We start from the raw sequence: 16,328 nt of genomic DNA, 5'->3' as shown, positions 1-16,328 counted from the left end.
CTACTTTCTTCATGAAGTTCTTTGATGCACAAAAGTGTTTAATTTTGAGAAGCTCCCATTTATTTATTTCTTTCTTCAGTGCTCTTGCTTTAGGTTTAAGGTCCATAAAACTGCCTCCAATTGTAAGTTTCATAAGATATCTCCCTACATTTTCCTCTAACTGTTTTATGGTCTTAGACCTAATGTTTAGATCTTTGATCCATTTTGAGTTAACTTTTGTATAGGGTGTGAGATATGGGTCCTCTTTCATTCTTTTGCATATGGATATCCAGTTCTCTAGGCACCATTTATTGAAGAGACTGTTCTGTCCCAGGTGAGTTGGCTTGACTGCCTTATCAAAGATCAAATGTCCATAGATGGGAGGGTCTAGATCTGAGCACTCTATTCGATTCCATTGGTTGATATATCTATCTTTATGCCAATACCATGCTGTTTTGACCACTATGGCTTCATAATATGCCTTAAAGTCCGGCAGCGTGAGACCTCCAGCTTCATTTTTTTCCCTCAAGATACTTTTAGCAATTTGGGGCACCCTGCCCTACCAGATAAATTTGGTTATTGGTTTTTCTATTTCTGAAAAATAAGTTGTTGGGATTTTGATTGGTATTGCATTGAATCTGTAAATCAATTTAGGTAGGATTGACATCTTAACTATATTTAGTCTTCCAATCATGAACACGGTATGCCCTTCCATCTATTTAGGTCTTCTGTGATTACTTTTAACAGTTTTTTGTAGTTTTCTTTGTATAGGTTTTTTGTCTCTTTAGTTAAATTTATTCCTAGGTATTTTATTCTTTTAGTTGCAATTGTAAATGGAATTCGTTTCTTGATTTCCCCCTCAGCTTGTTCATTGCTGGTGTATAGAAATACTACAGATTTTTGAATGTTGATTTTGTAACCTGCTACTTTGCTGTACTCATTTATTTGCTCTAGTAGTTTTGTTGTGGATTTTTCGGGGTTTTCGATGTACAGTATCATATCGTCTGCAAACAGTGATAGTTTTACTTCTTCCTTTCCAATTTTGATGCCTTGTATTTCTTTTTCTTGTCTAATTGCTCTGGCTAGAACCTCCAACATGATGTTGAATAATAGTGGTGATAATGGACATCCTTGTCTTGTTCCTGATCTTAGGGGGAAAGTTTTCAATTTTTCCCCATTGAGAATGATATTAGCTGTGGGTTTTTCATATATCCCCTCTATCATTTTAAGGAAGTTCCCTTGTATTCCTATCTTTTGAAGTGTTTTCAACAGGAAAGGATGTTGAATCTTGTCAAATGCCTTCTCTGCATCAATTGAGATGATCATGTGATTTTTCTGCTTTGATTTGTTGATATGGTGTATTACATTAATTGATTTTCTTATGTTGAACCATCCTTGCATACCTGGGATGAATCCTACTTGGTCATGATGTATAAATTCTTTTAATGTGTTGTTGGATTCGATTTGCTAGAATTTTGTTGAGGATTTTTGCATCTATATTCATTAGAGAGATTGGTCTGTAGTTTTCTTTTTTTCTAATATCTTTGCCTGGTTTTGGTATGAGGGTGATGTTGGCTTCATAGAATGAATTAAGTAGCTTTCCCTCCACTCCGATTTTTTTGAAGAGTTTGAGGAGAGTTGGTACTAATTCTTTCTGGAATGGTTGGTAGAATTCACATGTGAAGCCGTCTGGTCCTGGACTTTTCTTTTTAGGAGGCTTTTGAATGACTGATTCAATTTCTTTACTTGTGATTGGTTTGTTGAAGTCATCTATTTCTTCTTGAGTCAAAGTTGGTTGTTCATGTCTTTCCAGGAACCCGTCCATTTCATCTAAATTGTTGTATTTATTGGCATAAAGTTGTTCATAGTATTCTGTTATTGCCTTCTTTATTTCTGTGAGGTCAGTGGTTATGTCTCCTCTTCCATTTCTGATCTTATTTATTTGCGTCCTCTCTCTTCTTCTTTTTGTCAATCTTGCTAAGGGCCCATCAATCTTATTGATTTTCTCATAGAACCAATTTCTGGTCTTATTGATTTTCTCTATTGTTTTCATGTTTTCAATTTCATTTATTTCTGCTCTAATCTTTGTTATTTCTTTCCTTTTGCTTGCTTTGGGGTTAGTTTGCTGTTCTTTCTCCAGTTCTTCCAATTGGACAGTTAATTCCTGAATTTTTGCCTTTTCTTCTTTTCTGATATAGGTATTTAGGGCAATAAATTTCCCTCTTAGCACTGCCTTTGCTGCGTCCCATAGGTTTTCATATGTTGTGTTTTCATTTTCATTCACCTCGAGATATTTACTAATTTCTCTTGCAATTTCTTCCTTGACCCACTCGTTGTTTAAGATTGTGTTGTTGAGCCTCCACGTATTTGTGAATTTTCTGGCACTCTGCCTATTATTGATTTCCAACTTCATTCCTTTATGATCCGAGAAAGTGTTGTGTATGATTTCAATCTTTTTAAATTTGTTAAGACTTGCTTTGTGACCCAGCATATGGTCTATCTTTGAGAATGATCCATGAGCACTTGAGAAAAAGTTGTATCCTGCTGTTGTGGGATGTAATGTCCTATAAATGTCTGTTAAGTCTAGCTCATTTATTGTAATATTCAAATTCTCTATTTCTTTATTGATCCTCTGTCTAGATGTTCTGTCCATTGATGAGAGTGGTGAATTGAAGTCTCCAACTATTATGGTATATGAGTCTATTTCCCTTTTCAGTGTTTGCAGTGTATTCCTCACGTATTTTGGGGCATTCTGGTTCAGTGCATAAATATTTATGATTGCTATGTCTTCTTGTTTAATTGTTCCTTTTATTGGTAGATAGTGTCCTTCTTTGTCTCTTTTAACTGTTTTACATTTGAAGTCTAATTTGTTGGATATTAGTATAGCCACTCTTGCTCTTTTCTGGTTGTTATTTGCATGAAATATCTTTTCCCAACCTTTCACTTTCAACCTATGTTTATCTTTGGGTTTAAGATGTGTTTCCTGTAGACAGCATATAGAAGGATCCTGTTTCTTAATCCATTCTGCCAGTCTATGTCTTTTGATTGGGGAATTCAGTCCATTAACATTTAGTGTTATTACTGTTTGGATAATATTTTCCTCTACCATTTTGCCTTTTGTATTACATATATCATATCTGATTTTCCTTCTTCCTACACTCTTCTCCATACCTCTCTCTTCTGTCTTTTTGTATCTGACTCTAGTGCTCCCTTTAGTATTTCTTGCAGAGCTGGTCTCTTGGTCACAAATTCTCTCAGTGACTTTTTGTCTGAAAATGTTTTAATTTCTCCCTCATTTTTGAAGGACAATTTTGCTGGATATAGAATTCTTGGTTGGCAGTTTTTCTCTTTTAGTAATTTAAATATATCATCCCACTGTCTTCTAGTTTCCATGGTTTCTGCTGAGAAATCTACACATAGTCTTATTGGGTTTCTCTTGTATGTGATGCATTGTTTTTCTCTTGCTGCTTTCAAGATCCTCTCTTTCTCTTTGACCTCTGACATTCTAACTAGTAAGTGTCTTGGAGAACGCCTATTTGGGTCTATTCTCTTTGGGGTGTGCTGCACTTCTTGGATCTGTAATTTTAGGTCTTTCATAAGAGTTGGGAAATTTTCAGTGATAATTTCTTCCATTAGTTTTTCTCCTCCTTTTCCCTTCTCTTCTCCTTCTGGGACACCCACAACACGTATATTTGTGTGCTTCATATTATCATTAGTTCCCTGATCCCCTGCTCAAATATTTCCATTTTTTTCCCTATAGTTTCTGTTTCTTTTTGGAATTCAGATGTTCCATCCTCCAGTTCACTAATTCTATCTTCTGTCTCTTTAAATCTACCATTGTAGGTATCCATTGTTTTTTCCATCTTTTCTAGTTTGTCCTTCAATCCCATAAGTTCTGTGATTTGTTTTTTCAGACTTTCTATTTCTTCTTTTTGTTCAGCCCATGTCTTCTTCATGTCCTCCCTCAATTTATCGATTTGGTTCTTGAAGAGGTTTTCCATTTCTGTTCGTATATTCAGAATTAGTTGTCTCAGCTCCTGTATCTTATTTGAACTATTGGTTTGTTCCTTTGACTGGGCCATATCTTAACTTTTCCTAGCATGATCCATTATTTTCTGCTGGCGTCTGGGCATTTAATCAGATTTCCCTGGGTGTGGGACCCAGCAGGTTGAAAGATTTTCCTGTGAAATCTCTGGGCTCTGCTTTTCTTATCCTGCCCAGAATGTGGCGCTCGTGGCGCTCGTCTGTCTGCGGGTCCCACCAGTAAAAGATGCTGTGGCTCCTTTAACTTTGGAAAACTCTCGCTGTAAGGGAGGGTCGCCAGCCAAAGCAGCTTGGGGGCGTTCTGGTTCAAATCTCCCAGCTGGCCTGTGAATCTGCGCATGGGGGGGCGCCGGCCTCCGCGGCTTGGGGGACCTCCTATCCAATTCTCCCAGCCGGCCAGAGAGGCCGCGCGTAAGGGGGGGCGCCGGTCGCCGTGGCTTGAGGGGACCACCTGTCCAATTCTCCCAGCCAGCCCGGGAAGGAGGGAAGGAGGGACTCCGGCTGCCAGCCGCCCCAGCCCAGGGAAGTGCGTGCCCCTCAGGTATCTCATCGCAGCGGATTCTCCCTGCCGGTTCAGGCGTTCCAGAATGGGCATGCTGTCTTTTTGGTCTCTGTCGTGGCTCCGGGAGCTATTCTGTACCGTTTCTATTTCTTTAGTAGCTGTTCTGGAGGAGGAACTAAGACCTGTGTGTCTTACTAAGCCGCCATCTTCTCCGGAAGTCTGTTTTTTAAATTTACAACTTCTCTAATAAAAAAATTACTTCTAATATTTGTAATAAAGGGTTAAACACAAACTCCTTGATGTCGAGTTAATTTCAAATGATTTTAGTAATATGAGAATCTCCTTAAAGAAACAGTATCTTTAGGAGGGAAGCTGGATTCAAGAGGAAATTAAGAGAAGCTGTTACTGTAAATAAAAAAATATTTTCAAAGTCCCCTTGGGGAACTGGGGAAAAAGGAGGAAATATTCAACTTACTCATATGGCGAATTCCTGATATTCTCGCAATCAGTGGGGACAACCAAATCAATAGGCTCAGCCTTTGATTTTGAGATTTGCTCCTATGAAACTTATTCCTGCAAAGGAGAAGCTAAACCTACCTGTAATTATGCCTAATAATCACCTCCCGAGAACCTCTTTTGCTGTTCAGATGTGGCCTCTCTCTCTCTAAGCCATCTCGCCAGGTGAACTCACTGCCCTCCCCCCTCTATGTGAGACATGATTCCCAGGGTGTAAATCTCCCTGGCAACATGGGCCAGAACTCCTGGGATGAGCCAGGACCCACATCATGGGATTGAGAAAACCTTCTCGATCAAAAGGGGGAAGAAAGAAATGAGACAAAGTGAAGTTTCAATGGCTGAGAAATTTCAGACAGAATCAAGAGGTTATCCTGGAGGTTATTCTTATGCATTATACAGATATCCCTTTTTAGTTATGGTGTATTGGAGTATCTGGAGGGAAATACATGGAACTGTGTTCCAGTAGCCTTGATTCTTAAAGATGATTATCTAACGATATAGCTTTTACAGTGTGATCTTGTAATTGTGAAACCTTGTGTCTGATGGTCCTTTTATCCACGGTATGGACAGACGAGTAATAAAATAAAGACAGATAATAAATAAATAAATAATAGGGAGGGATAAAGAGCAAAAAAAATGGGTAGATTGAAATACTGGTGGTCAATGAGAAGGAGGAGTAAGAGGTATGGGAAGTATGACTATTTTCTTTTTTCTTTCTTTTTCTGGAGTGAGGCAAATGGCCTAAAATGATCATGGTGATGAATACACAACTACCTGATGATATTGTGAGCCATTTATTATACACCATGTGTGGACTGAATGTGTGTGAACATTTCTCATAAAAATATTAAAAAATAAAAAATAAAAGAACCAGTACATCAATTTTAAAAATGTACGTGGAAATTTATTACTTTTTTGTGTATATGTTATATTTCACAATTTAAAAAATGGTAAAAAAAAAAAAAAGAAGTTGGGGGAATGATTTTTTGAGTGGACAATTAGCAATATCTACCATGGTCACTTTGGCAGTGATGTGAGAAGAAGGGCCACAGTCCTAAAAACCAGGTAGAAAATTATTGTAACAGTTCAGAAGAGAAATAATGAGTGAGAATAAAGAAGAAAGGGCACAGGTCCATGAGCTTTTTAGGAATATTGGTAACCAAATGAATAATAAGAATGAGCGAGAAGGTAGAGAAGGACTCCAATATTTCTATATTGGGAGACTGAGGGATGATTCCACCATTAACCAGTATAGGGCATTCCAAAAGTAAAACATTTTTGGTATGTGTGATAGAGAGATATATTAATTTTTTCCCTTCTGCTTTGAAATGAAAGTTGTGCCATTTCATTTTAATACTTTTTTTTTTTTTACATGAGCAGGCACTGGGAATTGAACCTGGGTCCTCTTGGCATGGCAGGCAAGCATTCTTGCCTGCTGAGCCACCGTGGCCCGCCCTCATTTTAATACTTTTTATTACAAATTTTTTATAATAGATAATACATATTTGTCATACTATATGTATTGTTCTGCAGCTGGCTCTTTACACTCAAAATATTTTGTTTCTCGCTCTATCCATCTATCTATCTCTGTATAGGTGTGTATAAATGTATATATATGTGTGTGTGTGTGTGCATACATATACACCTCATTCTTTTTTTTTCAAGACTAATTTTTATGAAAACCACTAGTAATAAAAGGTTGCAGTCTTTAAAAAATATCCCAGAATATACTATGAGGAACAAGGGCTAGGGATAAACACCAAACATAACAGCATCTAGGGCTCTGATGTGTATTATGTTAAAAAAAACTTTTCATTTGTTTCATTAAATCTACCTTTTATCCAACTTAGGCAAAGATTATAGCAAAATATGGCATTTGTCATGTGAGTGGTTCCTAAAATTGGGAGTGGCTGTGCCTCTGAATCTTATTCACATTACTTCTAAGCATATTACATAAAAGAAACATAGATATCCTGGCTTTGCTCCGTAAAAGGTTATCAGTGTTGCTTCCAATCTTACAAGACAAGTAGAAACCTCATCTGTGTAACTAGTCCTGTCATTAATAGAAGTATGAAATATTTATATGCTAAAGGAGTTATAAAGTAATAGCATATTATGTGTAATTAAAGTAGAGAAAAACTGTAGCAGAGAAGGTGAGCCTATCTATAGTTATGCCTAGGAGTTACTTCCAGGAAACCTCTTTTGTCGCTCAGATGTGGTCTCTCGCTCTAAGCCCAACTCTGCAAATAAAATCATTATCCTCCCCTCTATGTGGGACAGGACATCTAGGGGTAAATGTCTCTCTGGCAACATGGGACAATGCTCCCAGGGATGAGCCTAGCCCTGGCACTGTGGGATTGACAATGCCTTCCCGACCAAAAGGGAGAAAAGAAGTGTAACAAAATAAGGTATCAGTGGCTAAGAGATTTCAAATACAGTGGAGAGGCTATTCTGAAGGCTACTCTTGTGCAAGTTTCAGCTAGATAATGCTAATTACTACGGTTTGCCAGACCCCAACTAGAACCATTCCTGTTAATCCTAAAGAATACCTAGGGATCTGAGATTCTACATAAGTTTTACACACCAAGATTACTTTCTCAAAACCTACAACCTCTCCAGATAGTTCCTAGGCCAGATAAGTCCTGAAACACAGAGGGGCCAGCCTCTTCAAGAATATCAACTAGTTCAATTCCCCTACCCATAATGTTGACATCCCTTTCAACACGAAGTTAGAATGGGTATAGCCCAAATACTCCTAAAGAGTGGGAGAAGGATCAAAGGAGAAGGTGGAGTTATAACAGAGAAGATAGAATTTAACAAATGAGTATGACTGCTGAGTCATTACACTGATACTTCTTTTTAGTTTCCAGTGTTTTGGAGCAGCTAGAAGGAAAAACCTGAGATTGTGGAACTGTAACCCATATGAAACTCTGAAATCCATTCTGTAACTACTTGTTACAATGGAGTTTGAAATCATAATTTTTATTAAAACATTAAATCATTTTTTAATGTTTTAAAAAATAGGAAAAAAAAAATAAAGTCAGATCCTTCCAGGCATAAATGTGTATTTAAAATGTCATAGTGAACAAGTATCTAAGTGAGGATTTTGCCACATTTCCAAATAAGATAATGTTAAACATATACTGAATTTTACATTTGATCAGTTTGCAAAAACTGAGTTGCAGACTCTCTCTTTTAAAAAATTCTCCCCTTAACCTCTGTCTGGAATGGGTCCAGACAGTTTCGCACACCAAGGCAGCATCACCCAAGAATATACCTGAAAGGGAAGGCATGCCCTACCCAATACCTCCCCAATTAAAAAAAAAAATTGAGGTTTTAGTGTCAAAATAGAAAGTCTCATAAGGTCTTAAAGTAATCCTTTCCCTAAGGAACGCAGCTTTATGTTGAAACAAACATGAGTTCTTTGTCCAAGATTAGGTTCTTCTGTCCTCGCCTGCTACCAGCTGTCAGCATCCTCTTTAGAAATCCATTTTTTTCTTCATAGCGACTTCTGCACGATATTTTTTGGCTGTTCCGGTATGGTTTACAGCCTAAATGGGTAACACTGTCAAACAAGAGCTCCTCTGTTGTTGCACGCCTGAACATGCTGAGCTAGTCCTAGTGTTTTCCGCACATCTCGGCAGATCTTGGAGAGGCAATACTGCAACTCCTCTTCGCAGTCAGTCTTGCTCTTGCCGCAGATCTCACAGCACCTGCCATGTTGGTTGTGGCGGGTTGTCAGGGAAGAGATGCCAGTGTTAAGGTGAACAGCAAAGGACGGAGAGCTACATCTATTCCGCGGAGAGGGTTTATAACCATAACATGGAAAAGGCTTAGAGCCGTCACTGCGCTTCTTCTGGCATAGCCGGTCCTCGCCTCCTAGGCGGTCCAAGGCGGCGTTCAGTTACGTGTCTATATTCGTAAACGCCCTTCCGGATGGTCTTAAGGGTGGCCCTCCGGTGGGTGGTCTGGGCCTCCTCCTGGCACCTGAGAGCTGCGGCCAGGAGGAGGATCAGGAGGGTGACCGCCCGCAGCCGCCTACAGCGGAGCGTCGGGCCTCACTGGACCCCGCGGTTCCCTGGAACCGCGGCAGCGGACACGCCCTCACAATGCCCCCGGGACACCCCAGGCGGCGGCACGGGCCGGAACTAGGTGACCACCGCTCGCTCCAGGCCCGAACCTCCTTTAGAGCCGCCCAGGTTGCGCGTGACTCCGCCGCTGCCACCTTTTCAGAGCTGCGCAGTGGCGATGAAGCGCGGCAGTGCTCGCCTGCTGGCCAACTTTATTTCTTTAACTGAAACTGCATTGAGATCATTGTAAGAAATAATACATTGAGGGGGGGAGGGAGGGAGAGGGAGAGGGAGAGACAGACCACGGACTCATTTTGTCCAGTTTCCCCCGATGGTAAGATTTTACAAATCTGTAGTAAAATATCACAACCAGAATATCAACACAGGTACAATCTACTGGTCTGATTCGGAGCAGTTTGCCTCTTTATTATTATTATTATTATTATATATATATATATTTTGGGGGGTGCATGGTCTGGTAATTGAACCCGGGTCTCCCACATGAAAGGCAGGCGTTCTAACTACTGAAAATATTATTATTTTTATCATCACTTTATTATTTTTTCTTTTTTTGTGAAAAATATATACAAAAAAGCATAAATTTCAAAGCACAGCATCATAATTACTTGTAGAACAGAATTCAAAGTTTGGTATGGGTTATAATTCCACAATTTGAGGTTTTTGCTCCTAGCTGCTCTAAGATACACTGGAGACTAAAAGAAATATCAATATAATGATTCAGCAATCACACTCGTTTGTTAAACCCTAACTTCTCTGTATAACTCCACCATCACCTTTGATCTTTCTCCCACAATTTAGGGGTATTTCAGCTATGCCCATTCTAACATTTTCATTTCATAAGGGGCTGTCACTAACTTGGGGTAGGGAGATGGAATTATCTGATGTTCTGCATTTCGGGACTTACCTGGTCCAGGGTCCCAGCTAGAGGTTGTAAGTTTCTGGAAAGTTACCCTAGTGCATGGAACCTTTGTAGACTCTTATATATTGCCCTAGGTGTTCTTTAGGATTGGCTGGAATGGTTTTGACTGGGGTTTGGCAAGTTATGGTAGGTAGCAATGTCTAACTGAAGCTTGCATAAGAGTGACCTCCAGAGTAGCCTCTCAACTCTATTTGAACTCTCCCAGCCACTAATAATTTATTAGTTATACTTTTTTCCCCCTTTTGGTCAGGATGGAATTGTTGATCCCACGGTGCAAAGGCTAGAATCATCCCTGGGAATCATCTCCCATTCTGCCAGGAAGATTTTACTCCTGGATGTCATGTCCCACGTAGTAGGGAGTGCCGGGACCAGCACCATTCAGTGTCAGGACTGAAGGGAGGTGACGGGGAATTAAGAAAGACAAGAGACAAAGATATAGTTGTATTAGTTAGGGTTCTCTAGAGAGACAGAATCAACAGGGAACACTTGTAAATATAAAATTTATAAAAGTGTCTCACGTGACTGCAGGAACGCAGAGTCCAAAGTCCACAGGGCAGGCTGTGAAGCTGACAACTCCGATGGAGGGTCTGGGTGAACTCCACAGGAGAGGCTCACCAGCCGAAGCAGGAATGGGGCCTGTCTCTTCTGAGTCCTCCTTAAAAGGCTTCCTGTGATTAGATTTAGCATCATTAATTGTAGAAGACACTCCCCTTTGGCTGATTACAAATGGAATCAGCTGTGGATGCAGCTGACGTGGTCATGACCTAATCCTATGAAATGTCCTCATTGCAACAGACAGGCTAGTACTTGCCCAATCAGATAAACAGCTACCACTACTTGGCCGAGTTGACACATGTCCCTAACCATGATAATAGTTAAAGCTGGAACCAGGTGGGACTCTGAGCTCTGATGGCAACTCAAAGACCCCAAGAGGTTCAGCGTTGTTTACTTTGTAGGGCTGCCAGGTAAAGGAAGTAAGAAAAGTGTAACTAAAGAATGGGGAAGGAGGAAGTATGGGCTGAACCATCTGCTTCCCTGTGCCTGGATGAGTCAAAAGTTACACGTTTCCCAAGGCCTCATTCCATCCCAGACCCAAGCAGCTTTGCAACACTTTCGGCTTTTCAGGTCATCAGGTGCCTATTCCCACAGAGACAGCTTTGCTATATCTCTGCAGCAGCATGTGATCTCTGTCTCATATGTGCCCAATATCTCCCCCTTTTTTATTTTTTAAATGCAACTCGAAGGTGTTTAATTGGAGGGTTCGGATTTGGTTTCGGAGGATCCGGATTCTGGCTGAAATGATAAGAAACAAGGTTAGCAGCAAAAGGAATATAGCCATCAAATACCAAGCTGAGTATTTCAAAATATTTAGAGGAGTAAAGCCTTGTAATTCACTCAAGATGTCCTGTGCCACCTTAGCGGGATCAACAACTTCTTTGTATGCTTAGAATTTCTTCATGTAATTGTTTTAAATTTAAACTGATATTATGTTGGCTCCAAACTCCTGGGAAATGCTTTTGAACTTTAGGCCAGTTCCATAATGACTTATTATACAGAACTGATGTCACACATATGTACTGATAATTAGCATAGCAACTGTTCTAGTTTGCTAGCTGCCAGAATGCAACACCAGAGACGGATTGGCTTTTAATAAAAGGAGATTTATTTTGTTGGTTCTTCAGAGGAAGGGCAGCTAACTTTCCACTGAGGTTCTTTCTTACATGGAAGGCACAGGATGGTCTCTGCTGGTCTTCTCTCCAGGGCCCTGGGTTGCAACAACTTTCCCCGGGGTGACCTCCCTCTGCATCTCCAAAGGCCTGGGCTGAGCTGCAAGTGCTGAGATGAGGAATGCCTGCCGAGCTGCTTAGCAGTAGCCGAGCTGCTTAGCAGTACTACGTTGCAATCTCTCATTTAAGCACCAGCCAATTAAGTCAAACGTCACTCATTGCAGCAGACACGCCTCCTAGCTGACTGCAGATGTAATTGGCAACAGATGAGGTTCACGTACTGTTGGCTTATGTCTGCAGCAACAAGACTAGGTATGCTCACCTGGCCAAGTTGACAACTGAATCTAACTAACACATGTCCACCCCTTGTCAACTTGGCAACTTCAAGCATCACCTTACACAGATGTAAAAAATTCTCTTGCTGTGGAACTGTGAATCTCAAAACAAGTTGTCTGGCGCCAAGATGCAAAGGAGGATATTCACAGGATATAGGTTGTCATTTCCATAGGGAGAAACTGGAACACAGATGTAAAATCTGCAGGGCAAGGGCCATGGGATCTCAAAGTCTGAAAGTCATTTATCCTTCGGCTTTAGAAAGTGGCAGTCCCACCCCTTCCAAGGGCCTATGCAGTGGCCCGCCTCTTTCCAAATCAACCTCGGGGAACATCGAGGAGACCACCTCTGGGCTCCACTCTCTCCAGGCATCAGGGCCACCCCTGGGCTCTCTGCCATTTCTGGGGCACACGCTCAACCCCTCCACATGGTGGCAGCCAGGTTCTCCCAGTCCCCCAAGGAGCGTGCTATGCCTTTTCCAAGGCCCGAGGCTGCACAACTCTTCCACTGCAATGAGAGGGGAGACTCATCCTCGCCCTTCAGGGTAAACTCACCCTATCCATGTATATGGGTGGGTCCACTCTCCTGGCCGAGGTTTCTTGGCTTCAGACCCGAGCTTCCATGGTTCTTACTCTGCAAACTCCAATTTTTCCCTTTCGTGTCCTCCTTTGCCAAAATTGGCAGTGGTTCCATTTACACCAACAGTCTCTTCAAGCCCTCCAGGACTTCTCCATCATTCTCTTCACGGTTCCTCCAAAGTCTTCCCCTTAGCCATCCAAAACACAGTTCCAACAGATCTGGCATTTGCAAACCGCAGCAGCAGCACCCCACTCTCCGGTACCAAAATCTGTTCTAGTTTGCTAGCTGCCAGAATGCAACACCAGAGACGTATTGGCTTTTAATAAAAGGGGATTTATTTTGTTGGTTATTCAGAGGAAAGGCAGCTAACTTTCCACTGAGGTTCTTTCTTACGTGGAAGGCACAGGATGGTCTCTGCTGGTCTTCTCTCCAGGGCCCTGGGTTGCAACAACTTTCCCCGGGGTGACCTCCCTCTGCATCTCCAAAGGCCTGGGCTGAGCTGCAAGTGCTGGGATGAGGAATGCCTGCCGAGCTGCTTAGCAGTACTATGTTGCAATTTCTCATTCAAGCACCAGCCAATTAAGTGAAACACCACTCATTGCAGCAGACATGCCTCCTAGCTGACTGCAGATGTAATTGGCAACGGATGAGGTTCACGTACTGTTGGCTTATGTCTGCAGCAACAAGAGTAGGTATGCTCACCTGGCCAAGTTGACAACTGAATCTAATTAACACAGCAACTTTTGTCTGAATTTTAAACTTTCTACCTCATTACCAATGCCTATGATTGCAGCCTCTAAAGCATTAAGCTTGACATTCTAATATAATATCTATTTTTTCTTGTTCTTTCAAGGCAACAAAACTGTTTTTGAGGTAGGTTATTAACAAAATGGGCGTTTTGTACACTTTGAGAAAGAGCAGCTGCAGAAGTGGTTAGGGTCTATTCTCTCCAGGACAGGAAAAACCCAAAACCTGGTGGTATCTTCACCTGCAGCTTGAGCTCCAAGAATGCTTTTTTTTTTTTTTTCTTTGCAAGTATATATTTATTTCCTTTGGTGCCTTGCACATTAAGGCACTATTAATGATATAACAGAAGAGAGGAAATGCCCACAGCAAATAGTTGTAGTCACAATTTACTAGACAAGTTACAGTTTAATGATGGTGGTGGTGATTGTTTCTTCATTATTTTTTACAATAAGGGTGTAGCCTTTATACTCCACACACACAAATTAAAACAAGTGCTTATGAAAGAGTCCCTGCCCCCACCCCCTCAAAACATCCTGAACATAGCAATTCTATAGAACAGAAAAATCAAGACGTTTGATTTCAGAATGCCAGTAAAAAAGCAAAATATGTAATACAACAGCTGTTCAACTTTCAACTCTAAAGAGGCACCATTAAACAAAAAAGAAAAGAAAAAAATCCAACACATTAAATTTCTCCAGCACACATTCCAGTATAAATGCTCTGAATTGTAATCAGCTAGTAATTAATAATGGGTACAGGACCTTAGAACAGAAGTTATATTGCTTCCCTGCCCCCCTTCCTCTTATATATTGGAGGGTGGAGGTATTAGGGGATATAAAAGTCAAAGGAAAAAAAGAATTAAAAGGAAAAATTCCCACCAAAGCTGCTGCTGTTTGGACTACAAAGGAAGACAGCATTTTACAAATGTTCAAAAAACCCAAGGCAAGTTACACAATTCATTCACTATCACTCCTACTACAAAGAATAAATCAGAGATCAGCATTTTATTATATAAAACTGTACTTGTGAACAGAGAATCCTTTCAGAATTGTATTACAGACTCACCAGAAACTATGGATGTAGTTTTAGGCTTTATCAAGGAAAACAGGTTCAGTTCAGATCAAGTTAGATACTGTATTATCTAGCCTAGCTGGATCAGTGTCTGGAACTGCTCACTGTGTCACCCTGAACAGCTGTAAACTAAACAATAGTATGTATCTCCATAGGAAGCTTAAAGATTGAGGGTATGCATACAGCTAATTAGATTTCCCCTGCTTCCCGCTCTTCAGAGCTCCTCCTGTCTTCTGATCTGCCATTAGCGCTCTCATAGGACCGCTTCTTATCTTTTCGATCTCTGTCACGAGGTGATCTGTCTCTTGAACTCCTGTCTCTGTCACGTGATGCTAAGTCTTGGTCTCTGAATCTTTCTTTTGAGGATCTCCTCTTGGATCGTTCTCTGCTCCTATCTCTAGAACTATGTCGACTTCTCTGGTGGCTGCGACTACGGCTGCGACTGCTAGAGCGGGATCTGTGACGATGACGTTTCTCACGAGATTTGGACCGAGTTCTTCTCTTCCGTCCCCGTGACATGGAGCGAGACCTATGTCTGCGGTGCTCTCTGGACCTGGATCTTTTGGGATTCTTGCTATGTGATCGAGACCTTCTCAGCTTCTCCCTTTCTTCTCTCTCCCTTTCTTCTCTTCGTTTCAGACGTTCCTGGTTTCTTTTCTCCTGCTTCTCAGCTACAACTCTCTTTAGTTCTTCAAGCTTCTCTCTTATTTCAATAAATCCCAGGTGCAGTTTACCCCCAAAATGATCAGCCAGTCATCTGTCATTATCATGTAGACCTAAATAGGCAGAGCAGACTTCACAGACTCGAAGTTTCTGCTGCTGGAAACTGGAAGCTGGCATAGAATTCCGATAAACTTCCTCTGCTTCTCTTTTCTTTGCCCTTGCTTTCTCTACTTCATCCATTACTTTCTGGGATTCTTCCACATTCCCTTCGGCTCCTAGTTGTTCCACCTTGGCTAACAATTTACCAATTTCTTCATTTAACTCATGAACACGCTCTGCCTTTGCTGCCACTTCAGCACTAATCTCTTCTTGAGTTTCTGCTAATCTTTTCTTAGCCACTTCTGTTCTGCGATCACAATCTGCAATAAATGACTGCAGATGATCCATGGCATCAAGTTCAAAGAAAAAATCTTGTTCTTTGGATGCAATTTCATAATCCGCTCTTAAAGCCAGGTCATGGACTTTCAGACATTCTCCCAGATCCATTCTCATCCCGGGAGGTGCCCATCAACTGGTCCAGCATTGCGCGCATCTGGGCCTGCGCCGACATGGCGGCGGCGTAGCTGGCAGACAGGCGGGGGTGGGGCACAGACCAGGCCCTTTCGGGCACCGGGGAAAGGGGAAGGGGTGGGGGAAGGTGAGATGTTGTCTTGGTGCTGCCGCCGCCTCGAGGCGTGCGGAAAGAGAGCCGAGGGTTGCAGAAGAGTCCGGGCTGCGCTCCTCGCGACGACGTATACGTGGAAGGCAGCAGCCCCCAAAAGCTACCCTTCTTCCCTCACTCTCCTTTCGGTTCCTGGGACAGAAGCGATAACGGGATAAGCAATATATCGCCTCCAACACCGCCACCCGCCACAAGCCGTCAACCCCCCCCTCCAAGCTCTGACGCCGCTGGCCGCCACGGTCCCAAGAATGCTTTTTTGTAGGGGGTAAAGTGAAACAGAGGAAGGGGTTTTAGACTCAAAGGTCACTTTCCTACTACTAGGAGCCTCACTAGCTGCAATACTCAAATGAATGTCTTGCAAAGCTGAATTTAGATAGTTCTCCTCCTCCTCCTCCTCAGGGTCAGAATTATACATTTTTGTTCTTGTTCCCTTCTG

At 41.6% G+C, this 16,328-nt stretch overlaps 2 pseudogenes; both read right to left on the bottom strand.

Annotated features, from left to right (window-relative positions):
• Positions 1–8,440: 8,440 nt before the first annotated feature.
• LOC143671966 (group XIIA secretory phospholipase A2 pseudogene) lies at positions 8,441–9,424 on the bottom strand (annotated as a pseudogene).
• A 4,383-nt stretch (positions 9,425–13,807) lies between these two features.
• Positions 13,808–16,128, bottom strand: LOC143671450 (putative RNA-binding protein Luc7-like 2 pseudogene; annotated as a pseudogene).
• Between the last annotated feature and the right edge of the window lie 200 nt (positions 16,129–16,328).

Source organism: Tamandua tetradactyla, chromosome X, assembly GCF_023851605.1.
Source record: "Tamandua tetradactyla isolate mTamTet1 chromosome X, mTamTet1.pri, whole genome shotgun sequence".
NCBI classification, from domain to species: Eukaryota; Metazoa; Chordata; class Mammalia; order Pilosa; family Myrmecophagidae; genus Tamandua; species Tamandua tetradactyla.
The sequence above is the reverse complement of the archived record's forward strand: the minus strand, read 5'-3'. Positions and strand labels throughout refer to the sequence as shown.